Source organism: Myotis daubentonii, chromosome 16, assembly GCF_963259705.1.
Source record: "Myotis daubentonii chromosome 16, mMyoDau2.1, whole genome shotgun sequence".
Taxonomy (NCBI): domain Eukaryota; kingdom Metazoa; phylum Chordata; class Mammalia; order Chiroptera; family Vespertilionidae; genus Myotis; species Myotis daubentonii.
Genome location: NC_081855.1, coordinates 22,317,447 through 22,333,220, shown reverse-complemented (window position 1 = coordinate 22,333,220; position 15,774 = coordinate 22,317,447). Strand labels below are relative to the sequence as shown.

The following is a 15,774-nucleotide window of genomic DNA, read 5'->3' as shown; positions in this document are numbered from 1 at the left end:
TCTTTACATTTGGAGCTTAGGGTCTTCCTAGTTAAATTTCCTACTACTGATTTCCTATTTAAAAAATATAAATTGGGGGGAAAAAATCACTTGAGGGTCTGTTCCAAGATCTTGTATTTAAATTAGAATATAAAAACTTTAATTTTTATGAGCCCTAACTTGTTTGGCTCAGTGGATAGAGTGTGTCAGCCTGTGGACTGAAGGGTCCCAGGTTCGATTCTGGTCAAGGGCACATGCCTGGCTTGCAGGCTCAATCCCCAGTAGCGGGTGTGCAGGAGGCAGCTGATCAATGATTCTCTCTCAACATTGATGTTTCCATATCTCTCTCCCTCTCCCTTCCTCTCTTAAATCAATAAAAAATATGTTAAAAATATTTTCTCCTAAATAAAAAATGAAATAGAACATCTTTATACTTTAGCTAGAAATAAACAAAAGAAATAAACAAAAACTTGTAAATGTGTACTCTTACTAATTTACTGCTTACTAATTCCTGAGACTTTTAACCAGCACTGGAGTTACAAAGAATATAGGAAATAGTCCCTGCTTCTCAGCTGGGTCTTTGACAAGCTAAATTGGGAAAGGGCTCGAGCTGAAGAGCACAAACTGGGTCATCCCTAATCCCAGAGTCAGTTTCTCTTCCCCAGTGGCAAGAGAGCCATGTGGCATTTATTATCAAATAAAGGCATTCAAAACAATCTCTCCTACCCCATTCTGGGTATCTGTCACTGTCCTATCTTTCTCAGTGCAGCTTACGGAGCCTTTGGGCTATGGTTCTACTCATATTCAGGCTGTAGGGGTGAGGGTAGAGGAGATACCAAGCTGAAGAGTTGACTCAATACAGGAAGACTTGAGGGGTATCTTCATGAATACTGAATTTCCTGAATCTACAGGAGAGTAGCAGAGCTACTCATTATGAAGTAACAAGTCACACAGATATAAATCCATGCAAACACATTTTAAGAACAATGCTCACCTTAATAAAATGAACAATGACTTTCAAAGTATTCAACTTGGAAAGCTAGACACTCAATTTTAAAAAAACTAGCACTGACTTGTAATTAAAATGGCTTTAAGTACATGCTTCTAGCTATTTTGTCCACCCTTCCAGTTTTCCATTGAAATTACAGGGGTGGGGGTGGGGGAATAATGAAGAAAGCATATATTGGTACCAGGCAACCACATACCAGAAACTATGAGGAATGTTCTGCAAGACAAACTGCAGATGGGACTGGAATGAGGAAAATGACAACTGATGTTCAACCCTTTGCCTGCCTGATGAGTATGTAGATGAGACCGTAGCAGCAGTACTCCACTAATGCTCTTATCCGGGAGCAACTAGGACAAGAACCAAAGTGGGTGTGGCACACATAGACAGGCACAACAGGATCCCACCAGGGTATCCGAAGAAACTTAGCAGTTGCTGACTTACAAGTGGTGTCAGGTGCCCACATGAGGCAGAAGAAAGACAAAGTTGAGGCTGGCTTCTAAAATAGGGGGAACCCCCCCCAAAATAAGAACAGTAAACCTGGTCTACTCTAGGAAACAGAGGGTTTAGCTCCTTGCCGTGACTATCTCTAGCTCTAGTTTCCTTTCCACCCTCTTCTAGGAGAGTTTAATACCAGCAATGTAAATTAAAGGTTCCTCTTTTCCCTTTATCTGCACCTGAAAATCTTAACAGAGACATATCTAAGCTCTCAATAGGAATAGTTTAGACTGCTCCAATAAGGATGAAAAAAAAAAATCACCTAACATGAAAAGGTATTACAAGGGAATAGAAGGATACTTACCAAAGAATAAGTAAATATTTATCTAGAAGAGTCACTGTGAAAAGTTTGGAATTTTTAAAAAAATCCTCATCTGAGGCAATTGATTTTGAGAGAGAGAAAGAATGAGGGGGGGGGGGCGGGGGGGGGGGAGAGGAGAGAGAGAGAGAGAGAAACCAGTAATGTGAGAAAGAAACATTGATTGGTTGCCTCCCATACACGCCCCGACTAGAGATCAAACCGGCAACCTAGGTATGTGCCCTGACCAAGGATCAAACCTGCAACCTTCTGGTGTATGGGACAATAATACTCCAAGCAACTGAGCCACCCGGCCAGGGCAAGTTTGGAAACTTTTACGTTAATACTCAACAATAATGGCACAAGGACAGATAAACAGACCATCGGAGAAGAACAGAAAGTCTAGAAATAAACCCAGACATATATAATCACCTGACTACGACAAGGCACCATTGTAGTTCAGTGGGTAAAACTGATCTTGTAATAAATCATGCTTGATCAACTGGCTATCTGTATGGGAAAAGATTAACCTTGCCTCTACATCATGCCATAAACAAAAATTAATTTGAGATGGATTAGAGACCTAAATGTGAAAGGAAAAATAACTTCTAGAAGAAAAAAATAGAGTATCTTTATGATCTTGGAGTAGGCAAATATTTCTTAAATAGGACACAAAACACTAACCATAATAGAAGAATAATGATAAATTTGACTTCATTAAAATTAAGAACTTGTGTTCATCTAAGACACCATTAGGAGTGAAAACATGAGCACAGACTGAAGAAGATCTCTTCAATCTACTAGTATATATCCAACACAGGACTTATATTCAGAATATTTTAAAAATTCTATAAATCAAGGAAGACCAATCACTCAAGGGAAATAAACAAAAGTCAGGAAAGAGCACACGACTAATGAGGATCTCTCAAGGGCCAATAGCAAAAGTAAAGGTATAACATCATTATTCACCTGGGAAATGGAGATTAAAATTACAATGAGATACACACCTAGCATATAGGCTAAAATGAAAATTAAAACCAAGGTTGGTAAAGATGTGGAGCAAGTGAAACTCTCACATACTGCAGATGCTCATGTATATTGGTACAGTCACCTTGGAAATCCATTTGGCAGTGTCTACTGAAGTCAAACATATACCTCCTTATGATCTAACAATCCCATTCCTAGGTATATATCAAGGAGAAATAAGAGCATATGTCCACCAAAAGACATAAAAAATGTTCATGGCAGCTTTATTCATAATAGCCAAGACTGGTAAAAGAAATAAACTTTTATTAATAGTAGAATAAATTGTGGTATATTCATACGACAAAACAATACACAGAAGTAATGAACAATAAAACTACTTTCACATGCAACAACATGGACGATCTCTCACAGATGGTATTGAACAAAAGAAGCCAGATACAAAGGATATGTACTATGATTCCATTTATACAGGGGTTGGAAAAAGTAGGTTTACAGTTGTGAGTACGCAAAACACAGAGTTAATATTGTAATGATCATAACCCGCATCTCTTTTTCTATACAAATAACTGTAAACCTACTTTTGCCCCTGTATACAATTAAAAAACAGGCAAAACTAATCATGACTGAGGTTTAGAATACCAGTTACCTGTGTGAAGGACAGTTTTAAGGACAGTGTAAAGAAGCCTGCCGGAATGTCATAGTATTCTGTATCTTGATCTGGGTGACAGTTGGCATTAAATATAACCACATATTAAAATGTACTGAGCTTAAACTTAAAAGACTAGTACACATTACTTTAAAAGGTTAAAAGGTTTAAAAGGTTAAATAATTAAAAAAAACATAGCAAACTGCATTTCAACCTAGATTAAGCAGTCAGATGAAAAAATAGTCAAGAAAAACTATAGGTAAGGCAGTACTAGCAAGCAGCAGTTAAATACAAAAGAAAACTGAATTAGTCAAATGGATAACTTGCTTCAGCCTCATCTACAACACAGAAGAAAAAACGGAGATAAAAATGAGAAAATTTTTTAAAAGTTAAGAAATGTAAAAACAGAACCCTAATCTTTAAAAGCTATTCCAGAAAGATTAAGACTGAGAAAAGAGCAATACTTTTAAAAAAAGAGAAAGGAAGAAAGAAAAAAATGAAAAGGAAACTTCCCTGAAAGAGATTTAAATCCTGAACTTTCAAAGGGCATGTTAAGAAACTTAGTAACAAGAGACTAACATCTTCATTAGGGATGGCAAAAAAGTGTTGTGTTTTTTCTTTCGGGGGGAGGGGTATTTTCTTTTAAAAAATGTGAGGCTTCATCTGTGTTCTATGGGAAAGAGTGCCATGATCAATGAGTAATGCTCGTCTTTTGCACAGAATGAATGCACACATGTCAGACAATTGCCACCCTTGACCCACAGGTTCAGTTCTAAGCATAATGAGAAAAAATAATGCTGTGAACATTCACACACACACACACACACACACACACACACACACACACACCCTGATGGGTCTCAGACTTTTCTGTCCCCAATTAGCTATTAATGTAGAAGGGCAAAAGACATTCTCAGATAAACTTAGAAAGATAAAAATTTTTCTTTCAGGGGAAAAAAATCAAATATGTATTCAACATTTAACACAGTAGAGCAAAGTGTGTGTGTGTGTATACACACACACACACACACACACATATGTGTGTATATATACATACATATATATACACACACATATATATGTACGTATATATATGTATTTTAAAAAGCAAGAATATTGTTTAAAAAAGCAAGAACATCTTCAACAAATGAATGGTATAACAACTAGGGAGTTGGGGAAACTGTTAGAGTTTTAAGAGACCTATCAGCCAAATACAAGGTACATAGAGCTTGCTTAGATCTTAATACTGATGGATTCATTGAGAAATGGCATTTTGGGGTAAGCTGGAGAATTTTAAAATGGACTATATGATATTGATAAGTTATTAAGCCCTGGCTGGTGTTGCTTTGTGGTTAGAGCTTTGGCCCAAGCATCAAAGGGTCATGGGTTTGATTCCTGGTCAAGGACAGATACCTGGGTTGCAGGTTGGATCCGTGGCCCTGGTCAGGGGCAACCAATCATTGTGTCTGTCTCACTTTGATGTTTCCCTCCGTCCCTCTCTCCTTCGCTACGTCTTCTCTCCCTCCCCTCTCCCTCCCTTCCACTCCATGAAAATCAATGAAAAAAATATTCTCGGGTGAGTATTAAAAAGAAAAATTATTAATTTTGACATGTATAATTAGGTTATGGCGGTCATGCTAGGGGAAGAAGCCTTACAAGTTAGCGATACCTACTGAAATGTTTTCTATATGAATGGAATTTGATTTAAAACCCCCACGTACAAAAATCTGGCTGGGGGACAAGGAGAACGATTTTTTAAAATATTGGCAAAATGTTGATCACTGCTCAAGCTACATAGTGATTCATTATACTATTCTATTTACTTTTCTTGTATGTTTGAAAATTCCAATAGTAAAAAATAACAAAACCAAAGTAACAGCAAAAAACATCAGAAAACCCCACAAAACCCAAGAGTAAAAACAGATACACTGTATTAAACAAATGGCAAAAAAGCAAAGAGTAAAAGATATTTAATTCTATATAAGTGATGTTAACAGTATTCTGAAACAGTGAAAATGTCAAACGTTATTCTTCAAAGAAAAGGTAAACAATGTACATACCACAGTATAAAAATATTTAATGAGAACAGGGTTGAGAGTGTACAGTGATTAATCTAGAAACTACAGCATGGGTTTGAATTATTGGATGTGTGACTTTAGGTAAAGTGCTTATTAATCTTTTTAGGGTCTCAGTTTCTTTATCTGTAAAATGGGGATAATAACAGCACTTATCCCAGGTAGAATTGTTGTGAAGATTAAAACTGATACATTGTAGCCAAAACCGGTTTGGCTCAGTGGATGGAGCGTCGGCCTGCAGACTGAAAGGTCCTGGGTTCGATTCCGGTCAAGGGCATGTACCTGGGTTGCGGGCACATCCCCAGTAGGCGATGTGCAGGAGGCAGCTGATCGATGTTTCTCTCTCATCGATGTTTCTGACTCCCTATCTCTCTCCCTTCCTCTCTGTGGAAAAATCAATGGAATATATTTAAAAAAAAAAAAAACTGATACATTGTAAGCCTTTAATAAATAAGGACTACTGTCTAATATCTCACTAATATCTATAAAAACTAAGAAATTAGGTCCTGGCAGATAGCTCAGTTTGTTAAAGCATTGTCTCAATATGCCAAGGTTGCAGGGAGTTCCATCCCTGGTCAGGGCACATACAAGAATCAACCAATAAGTGCATAAATAAGTGGAATAACAAATCTCTCTGTCTCTCTGTCTCTCTCTCTCTCCCCCCCCCCCCCCTTTCTCTCTCCCTCTCACAAATCAATTAAGAAAAAAACAACCTAAAAAATTAGAAGAATGGTGAGAGAAGACAGTATCCTAAATTTATGCATGGGGAGGTGTGGCAGAAACTACTAGTTGTTTTCCATTATTTGTTCTCCTTTTCTTCCTCTGTAATGGAAAACTGTTGTTTTTAGCTGTGCCTACTGCTACCTAGAATAAAAATATATCCTAGTCTACATTGTAACTAGGTTTGGCCATGTGACTCAGTTCTGGCCAAGAGAATGTAGGCAGAAGTATGTACAAACTACCAGGATAGGTCCTTAAAGAGAGAGGTGTCTTTAAAAAAAATTTTTTTTAATTGCATTCCTTCTTTAACTGTTTCTACTCCCCACAGGCTTGTATGCAGATTAAATGGCTGACATTCCAACCGCTATCTTAGACTATGAGGAGTCCTTGGAAATAAAAGCCATGTACAACAGAGCAACGGAACAGAAAGAACCTCAGTCTGTGACACTACTGAGTGCCAAATTAGAAAATATCTCAACTTGTTTTACTTGAGGGAAAGCTATTTCAACCTTTTTAACTTACTGTTATTTTAGGATTTTTTGTTTCTTGCAGCTGAACATAAACTTAACTAAAATGAAAAAATATTATATTCTGTTTAATTCTATTGGAAAAGCAAAGACAAATAATTAAAAATATTTCATTTTAAAGATAAGCAAGTGGAATTAAAGAATCATTGATTGGCTGCCTCCTGCACGCCACCCCCCCGCCCTCTGGGGATTGAGCCTGTAACCCGGGCATGTGCCTTGACTGGGAATTGAACTGTGATCTCCTAGTTCATAGGATGACGATCAACCCACTGATCCACACTGCCGACCTGAATTTTGCACTTTAAATGATTAAATTTATGTCATACAAAGTTCATCTCAATAAAAAACAATTTTAAAAAAAATTTGTTTACAGATTTTTAGAGAGAGAGGAAGGGAGAGAGGGGAGAGAGAGAGAAACATCGGTTTGTTGTCCCACTTATTCATGCACTCATTGATTCTTATATGTGCCCTGACCAGGGATCAAACCCACAACATTGGTGTGTGGGTACAATGCTCTAACCAAATGAGCTACTCAGCCAGGGATCAATAAAATTTTTTTTAAAATGCAATGTGTACACAGAGTTTAGAAGAGATATACCTAAAACAATGAATTTTTTTTAAAAAAAGGGGTGGGGTGGATAGGCTGAAATTTATTAGGCAAAGACAAATATCAAAACAAAATAAAAAAACAAAGTAGGATTTAAGGCAAGAGTGAACTGAAATGAAAATAGAGAAAAAACAACCACCACAAAACACCCTGTGGAATACAAGAAGAAACTGACAAGAACACAACTGTAGTGGCAGACAAATAACACTTTCAGTCTTTAACATATCAAGCAGGTAAAAATAATAATACAGACTATTAGAATAGTGTTGTTATTCAATAGCTATATGTTGAATTTTATATATTATAAAAATACATTCTCAAAATTCATTATACATCTTTTAAAATTAAGTATTAGGTTATATAATTTTTAAAAATATCCAAAAGTAGAAATTAATAATAAAAGTTTAAGAAATTCAACTTCAAAAAATAAAACTCTTCCAAATAAGTTTAGAATCAAAGAGAAAAATCAAAATAATAAAGACCATTGAGAAAACCATCATTAGAATAGTATACATGTAAATGGATTCGAATGTAGCCAAAGTATTAATAATGGCATATTTAAAGCCATAAAGCTTTTTTTTAAAATATATTTTATTGATTTTTTTTTTATTGATTTTTTACAGAGAGAAAGGGAGAGAGATAGAGAGTCAGAAACATCGATGAGAGAGAAACATCGATCAGCTGCCTCCTGCACATCTCCCACTGGGGATGTGCCCGCAACCCAGGTACATGCCCTTGACTGGAATTGAACCCGGGAGCCTTCAGTCCGCAAGCCGACGCTCTATCCACTGAGCCAAACCAGTTTCGGCAAAGCCATAAAGCTTTTAAGTACACTAGTAAAAAACGAATAAACAAAAGATCCAACAGAAGCAGAACAAAGCAAACTTAAGAAAAATAAAAGGAAGAAAATGAGATAAAAATTAATTTATTAAACAATGAATATAATGACTAGTGTTTTTTTTTGTTTTGTTTTTTTAAAATATATTTTATTGATTTTTCACAGAGAGGAAGGGAGAGGGACAGAGAGTTAGAAACATCGATGAGAGAGAAACATCGATCAGCTGCCTCCCGCACACCTCTCACTGGGGATGTGCCCGCAACCCAGTTACATGCCCTTGACCGGAATCGAACCTGGGACCCCCCAGTCCATAGGCTGATGCTCCATCCTCTGAGCCAAACTGGTTAGGGCATGACTAGTTTTTTATAACTAAAAAATCTAAGTTGCTAACAAATTTAAGAAAAATATCGGAAAACAAAGAAATAAATATTTTAGAGAAATGAGTCATTAACAAAATTGACACATGAAATGATGGGAATGTTCCATATCATGATTGTGGTGGTCTTTATACTACTGTATATTTTTTTCAAAACTTATCCAATTGAACACTTAAAATTGGAAAATTATTTATATATATCTGTTATGTCCCAACAATTCTGCCACAACATTTGACATAAGAGCTAAAATATTTGAAAAGACTAATAAGGGAAGAAACAGAAAAAGGAGGCGCCAACATTTTTCTTCCTAAAGATGCCTTTATAGGTGAGTTCCTTCAGTTCATTCACGTATTCAGTTAATAAATATTTATTAGTGGTATGGAGGAGGGGTTTATTCTCCAGGAACTGTTATTTAGCACTGGGGATTAATACAGTAAATAAAAACAAGGTTTTTACATTTTAGTGAGGGAAAATAAGCATAACAAAACAAAACAAAAACCAATTGTCAGGTGATGGTAAGTACTAAGAAGAAAAATAAAGTACAGTAAGGGGCAGAGAGTGCCTGGGTACAGTGCTCATTTCAATAGCTCTCTGGTAAAGAAACTTCTGGTAAGACTGACTCCTGATCTGAAGGACATTAGAAAGTAAACGATGCAGTGGGATAATAGTGAATGCAGCAGAACAGAAGTGCAAAGGTCCAGAGGCATAAAGTATTTGGCAGGACTAAAGAATGAGTAGGCTTGTTTGGCCAGTGAAGAATAGGTGAACAAGAGAGTGACAAGAGATGAAGTCAGAAAGGAAGTAAACCTAGGTCAGGTCTTGATGTTTTTTTCTAAAAGAGATAGGAATCCTTTAAAGCAGTGGTTCTCAACCTTCCTAATGCCGCGACCCTTTAATACAGTTCCTCATGTTGTGGTGACGCCCAACCATAAAATTATTTTCGTTGCTACTTCATAACTGTAATTTTGCTACTGTTATGAATCATAATGTAAATATCTGATATGCAGGATGTATTTTCATTGTTACAAATTGGACATAATTAAAACATAGTGATTAATCACAAAAACAATATGTAATTATATATGTGTTTTCTGATGGTCTTAGGTGACCCCTGTGAAAGGGTCATTCGACTACCAAAGGGGTTGCGACCCACAGGTTGAGAACCACTGCTTTAAAGGGACTTACTAGAGCAGTTGTGTCAAATAACCCCATTTACATCTTTTTTTTAAAAAATATATTTTATTGATTTTCTACAGAGAGGAAGGGAGAGAGATAGAGAGCTAGAAACATCGATCAGCCGTCTCCTGCACACCCCCCACTGGGGATGTGCCCGCAACCCAGGTACATGCCCTTGACCGGAATCGAACCCGGGACCCTTCAGTCTACAGGCCGACGCTCTATCCACTGAGCCAAACCGGTTTCGGCCCCGTTTACATCTTAAAAGATCACTCTAGCTGCTGTGTTGAAACTAGATTGAAGGCGGGGCAAATAGTAAGAACAAGTCTACATACAGTAAGTAATACTGTAAGCAAGAGAAAGTAACACTGGACTATGGTGGTGCTTGTGGAAATTATGAAATGGCTGGATTATATATTTCAAAGGTAGAGAGTTATGATTGTTGAGACACTGAAGGTAGAGTATGAGCAGAGTCAAGAATGATTTTTAAGTCCTGGCTGGTGTGGATCCGTTGGCTGGAGCTTTGTAAAGGTTATTGGGCACATACCCAGGCTGCAGGTTCGATCCCTGGTCAGGGTGCATACAGGAGGCAACAGATCGATGCTTCTCTTTCATATCAATGTTTCTCTCTTCATCAATGTTTCTCTCTCTCCCCGCTTTCTGTCCCTCTACCTTCCTTTCTCTCTAAAATAAATTTTAAAAAAGAATAATTTTTTAAAGTGATAAACACTTTCCAGATCACAAAAAGAAAAGCCGCTTCCCATTTAAAAAAATAAAGTCAGCACATACTCAAATACCCAAAGGGGTAAAAAAACCAGCAAAGGCAGAAAACACAGGATACGCCCAATATGGAAATAGATGTAAACATCTTAAGTAAAATAACAGCAAATCAAATTTAGCACACCATTAAAATACAACTATACCGAGTCCAAATATATTAGAAAATATATTTATCATATCACATAAATTGAAGAATAAATTATTTTAACAGTTACTGAAAGGCATTTGTTAAAACTTCAGAATACTTTTTATTCTAAGCAAAGACTCAGTAAATTAAAATAGAAAGACCCTTACTATCTATGCCATTTAGAACAACAGAACAACATAGAAATGTTTAAAATACTAAATATTCCTAATATTAAAATAAATTAGAAAAGAATTCCTACTTTTAGCATTATTATTCAATGCTTCTAAAAGTTTCAAAGCAATGAAGCAGAAATCAGAGAAATTACGTTAGCTTTATTTGAAGTTAATATACTCAGAAAATTCAAAGTGATAATAAGAGAGTTTGATATGATGGCTGGATATAAATATGTACGTAAGTTGGCTTTTTCCAACTACTATTCAGAAGGTGTAATGGAAAAAAAGTTCCATTAATTATAGCAAGAAAATTAATGAAAAAATATGAGACACATAAAAGAACTGATATGCAGCGAACACTTTGTTTTAATAAGAAAATCTTCAACAATGTCAAATTTTTTTAAAAAAAATTGTGAATGCAGTTCCAATCAAAATATCATGAGTGGTAACTTCTGCAGCACATCTACTAAAATTGGAATGATACTGAGATCAGCATGGTATTGCACAAAATTGACACATAAATTTGTGAAGTGTCCCACATTTTTAAATGAATATTTGAGAATTGCTAAGAGAGTAGATCTTAAAAGTTCCCATCACAACAACAACAACAAATTGTAATTGTGTGGTGATAGCTGTTTACTAGACTTATTGTGGTGATCATTTTGCAATATATACATACATCAAGTCATGTTGTACATCTGAAGCTTAAATATAAAGTTGTAGGTCAATTATATCTCAAAAAAGACAATTAGAATTTCTTTTTTATGGGGGGGGGGGGTAAAGGGACTTAAAATTACTCTGAAGTTTGCATAAAGCATAAATAGGTGAGAAAAGTATCAAAACGTATTACAAAGCTATAGTAACTAAATCAATAGTTATGCTTCAAGAATACACAAATATGTAAAAAATTAAGTTTAGATCTCTACCTCATATTATTCAGCAAAATAAATTCCCGAGGCAAGTTTTAATATAAATTTTCAAAAAGTAAAATATTGAGAAACTAGGATTATTTATCTGATTTTATGTTAGGAACACTTTTCTAAGTATAAAAACAAATCACATAAAGGGAAAATGGAAAGACTGACTATATAAAATTTAAAATAATTTGCATTTGAGAAAATTCCATAGACAATGGAAGGTGACAAACTGTACAAAATATTTTCAATATAAATGATTGGAAAAGGGTTACAATCTTTGCTAGAAAGGCCTTTACAAAAATAAGTAAATTGTATTTCAATAGAAAGTGGGCAGAGAACATGAGAAGGTAATTCAAATGTCTATGCGTGAAACTGCCTGAAAATTCCTCTTTAAACATTTTCAAAATCAGTTTATTAGTTACGGTAGTAATTTTCATTATTTCAAAGACCCATTTTATTTTTTACCTTAAAAAGGAATAACTCACCTGGCTGGTGTCGCTCGGCAGTTGAGTGTTAACCCAGGAACCAAGAAGTCACCGGTTCAATTCCCGGTCAAGGCACATGCCCGGGTTTCGGGCTTGATCCCTAGTAGGGGGCGTGCAAGAGGCAGTGATAGATGATGTTTCTCTCTCATCGATGTTTCTATCTCTCTAATCCCTCTCCTTCCTCTCTCTCTAAAATTCAATAAAAACATATTTTAAAAAGGAATAACTGAACTTGCTCACCATATTTAATTTATTTTATTATTTTTTAAAATACGTATTTTTATTGATTTCGGAGAGGAAGGGAGAGAGAGATAGAAACATCAATGATGAGAATCATTGATCAGCTGCCTCCTGCACGCCTCCTACTGGGGATTGGCCCACAACCCGGGCATGTGCCCTTGACTGGAATTGAACCTGGGACCTTTCAGTCCACAGGCTGATGGCTCTATCCACTGAGCCAAACCGGCTAGGGTGCTAACTATATTTATTGTTCACTGGAAAATATATTTACTATTCTTGACTCCAAATGTTGTTCTGTCTATACCAAAAAAAAAAAAAAAAAAAAAAAGAGCTAGATTTAAAGTCTAAAGATTTGACATCCTTAAGGATATCTAAAGAATGTGTTATGGGTACAGAAAACAGAGGTCCCTAAACTCTAAGTGATAGTAAATAGCACTAATATACATGCGTACAAATTCCTAAGGTAGCTAGTGTAGGAGTTCTGCTTCCAATATGACAAAATAAGCTCCTAGGCAACATATTAGTAAAGACATGGAGGATCTGAACAATATCATTAACCAGTTTGATATTTATAAAATGCAACACCAACAACCACAGAACTACATTCTTTTCAAGAACATACAGTTATGTTCTTCAAGAGAGACATGTGCTAAGCCATAAAACAAGTCTCAATACTTTTAAAAGGACTGAAAAAATGTAGATTATGTTCTTTGATCACAATGGAATTAAATCAAGAATCAATAATAATATGATATCCAGGAAAACCTCAGATATTTAGAAATTAAACATACTTCTAAATAATACGTCACTACATATCCTACAAATATCAAAATAGTAAGAAATTATGAACCACTTTATGCCAATAAGTTTGACAGCTTACATGAAACAAATTCCTTGAAAACTACAATTTACCCAAATTGATGAGATAAAAGAGAAAATATGAATAACTACATAGTATATTAAATAAAATTTCAAAAAAACCCTCTAGGCTAAGATATGATAGTCTTACCAGTAAATTCTATTAAACATTTAAGTAAAAATTAACACCAATATTCCACAAACTCCCCCCCCCCCAATATATTTTATTGATTTTTTTACAGAGAGGAAGGGAGACAGACAGAGTTAGAAACATAGATGAGAAAGAAACATCGATCAGCTGCCTCCTGCACACCCCCTATTGGGAATGTGCCAGCAAAGGTACATGTCCTTGACTCGAACCAAACCTGGGACCTTTCAGTCTACAGGCCGATGCTCTATTCACTGAGCCAAACCAGTTAGGGCTCCGCAAACTCTTTCAGAAAATAGAGAAGGAGGCAAGTCATTTAATGAGGTCAGCATAACTCTAATGCCAAAACCTGACAAGTTATAACAACAACAAAATTATATCCCTTGTGAATACAGATACAAAGGTCCTTACCAAAATATTAACAAATTCTATACAGCAAATAGGGTTTATTCAAGTAATGCAATTGCTATTTTAATACTTAAAAATCAATCAGTGACTCAAAACTTAACAAGAAAACAAATAACCCAATTAAAAAATGGACAAAAAGACATGAATAGAAATCTTACTGATCTAGACATACAGAGGGGAAATTAAGCATATGAAAAAATGCTCAACATCAGAGTCACGAGGGGCTTCCAGTCAAGATGGCAGCCTAAGTAAACACGGTACTCAGAATCACCCAAAACCACATCAAAATTACAACTACAGAACAACCATCATTCAGAATTGCCTGAAATCTAGCTGAGCAGAAGTCTCATAACTAAGGATATAAACAAGAAGCCACGTCAAGACTGGTAGGAGAGGTGGAGACATGGAATGAGCTGGTGCCACACCCACGCGTGGCAGTTAAAAACTGTGAGGGATATCTTGGATGTAGAGATATTGAGGAGCAAGGGGTCTTGACCCCACACCAGGCCTCAAGCCCAAGGTTCCAGTACCAGGAAGAGAATTTCCCTCGCTATAAGAACTAGCAGAGATTATGGCTGAGTGAGATGAAGGGCTTCTAGAATCTCAGCGTCCAGTGGGTACCTGAGTCCCACTGAAATGAGTTCTGCTCCATGGGATCAGCCCCTGCACAGCAGATCATCCATGGCCAGTACTTGTAATCGATCAGCCTGGGGGTAAATCCCTATCATTGATGTGCCAACAGCAATCAAGACACAACTACAACAGGAGAGTGAGCACAGCCCACAAAGAATGAAGGGACTCACCTGGAGTGCCCAGCTCTGATGACTCAGGAGGCTATGCCACTGGGTCCTACAGGATACCTACTACATAAGGCCACTCTAGCAAACCAGAAGATGTAGCAGCTCTAATACATAGAAACAAACACAGAAAGACAGACAAAATAGAGGAGACAAACATGTCGCAAATGAAAAAACAGAAAAAAACTCCAGAAAAAGAACTAAACAAAATGGAGACAAGCAATCTACCTGATGCAGAGTTAAAAAAACTAGAAAGGCCTTTATAAAACATAAGTAAATTATATTTCAATAGAAAGTGGGCAGAGAACATGAGAAGGTAATTCAAATGTCTATGCTTAAAAGTGCCTGAAAATTCTTCTTTAAACTTTTTCAAAATCAATTTATTAGTTATGGTAGTAATTTTCATTATTTCAAATACCCATTTGATTTATTTATATATTTTTTATTTTTGAATTAATCTTTATTATTGAGATTATTACAGAGGTCCCTCTTTTTCCCCATAGAGCTCCCCTCCACCTGGTCTCCCCCCACCCCCAAATGAGGATAGTGATAAGGAGCATCTGAAATAACTTCAAGTGTACCAACATTCGCATCATGGGGGTGCCAGAAGGAGAGGGGAGGAAGGGAGGAGAGAGGGAGGGAGAGAGAGAGAGAGAGAGAGAGAGAGAGAGAGAGAGAGAGAGAGAGAGAGAGAAATTGAAAACCTATTTGAAAAAACAATGAAGGAAGACTACCTTAACCTGGTAAATAAATAGACATAAAGTCCAGGAAGCGTAGAGTCCCAAGCAAGATTAATCCAAAGCAGCCCATGCCAAGACACATTATAATCAAGATGCAAAAGGTTAAAGACAAAGAAAGAATCTTAAAATCGGTAAGAGAAAAGCAGTTTGTTACCTACAAGGGAGATCCTATAACTGTCAATTGATTTCTCAACAGAAACTTTGCAGGCCAGAAGCGATTGGCACAAAATATTCAAAGTGATGAAAAACAAGGACCTACCCCCAAGATTACTCTACCCAAAAGGCTATCATTTAGAATTCAAAGACAGATAAAGAGCTTCCCAGATAAGAAAAAGCTAAAGGAGTTCACCACCATCAAACCAATATT

At 36.3% G+C, this 15,774-nt stretch overlaps 1 protein-coding gene and 1 non-coding gene across 9 annotated transcripts in view; one reads left to right on the top strand and one right to left on the bottom strand.

Annotated features, from left to right (window-relative positions):
* Positions 1-15,774, bottom strand: part of SMG6 (SMG6 nonsense mediated mRNA decay factor) — a 217,688-nt gene that overhangs the window by 43,450 nt on the left and 158,464 nt on the right. The gene's annotated exons all lie outside the window — the stretch shown is intronic.
* Positions 11,257-11,359, top strand: LOC132219425 (U6 spliceosomal RNA). Its single transcript, XR_009449438.1, has one exon. It is a non-coding gene; the product is annotated as a U6 spliceosomal RNA (small nuclear RNA).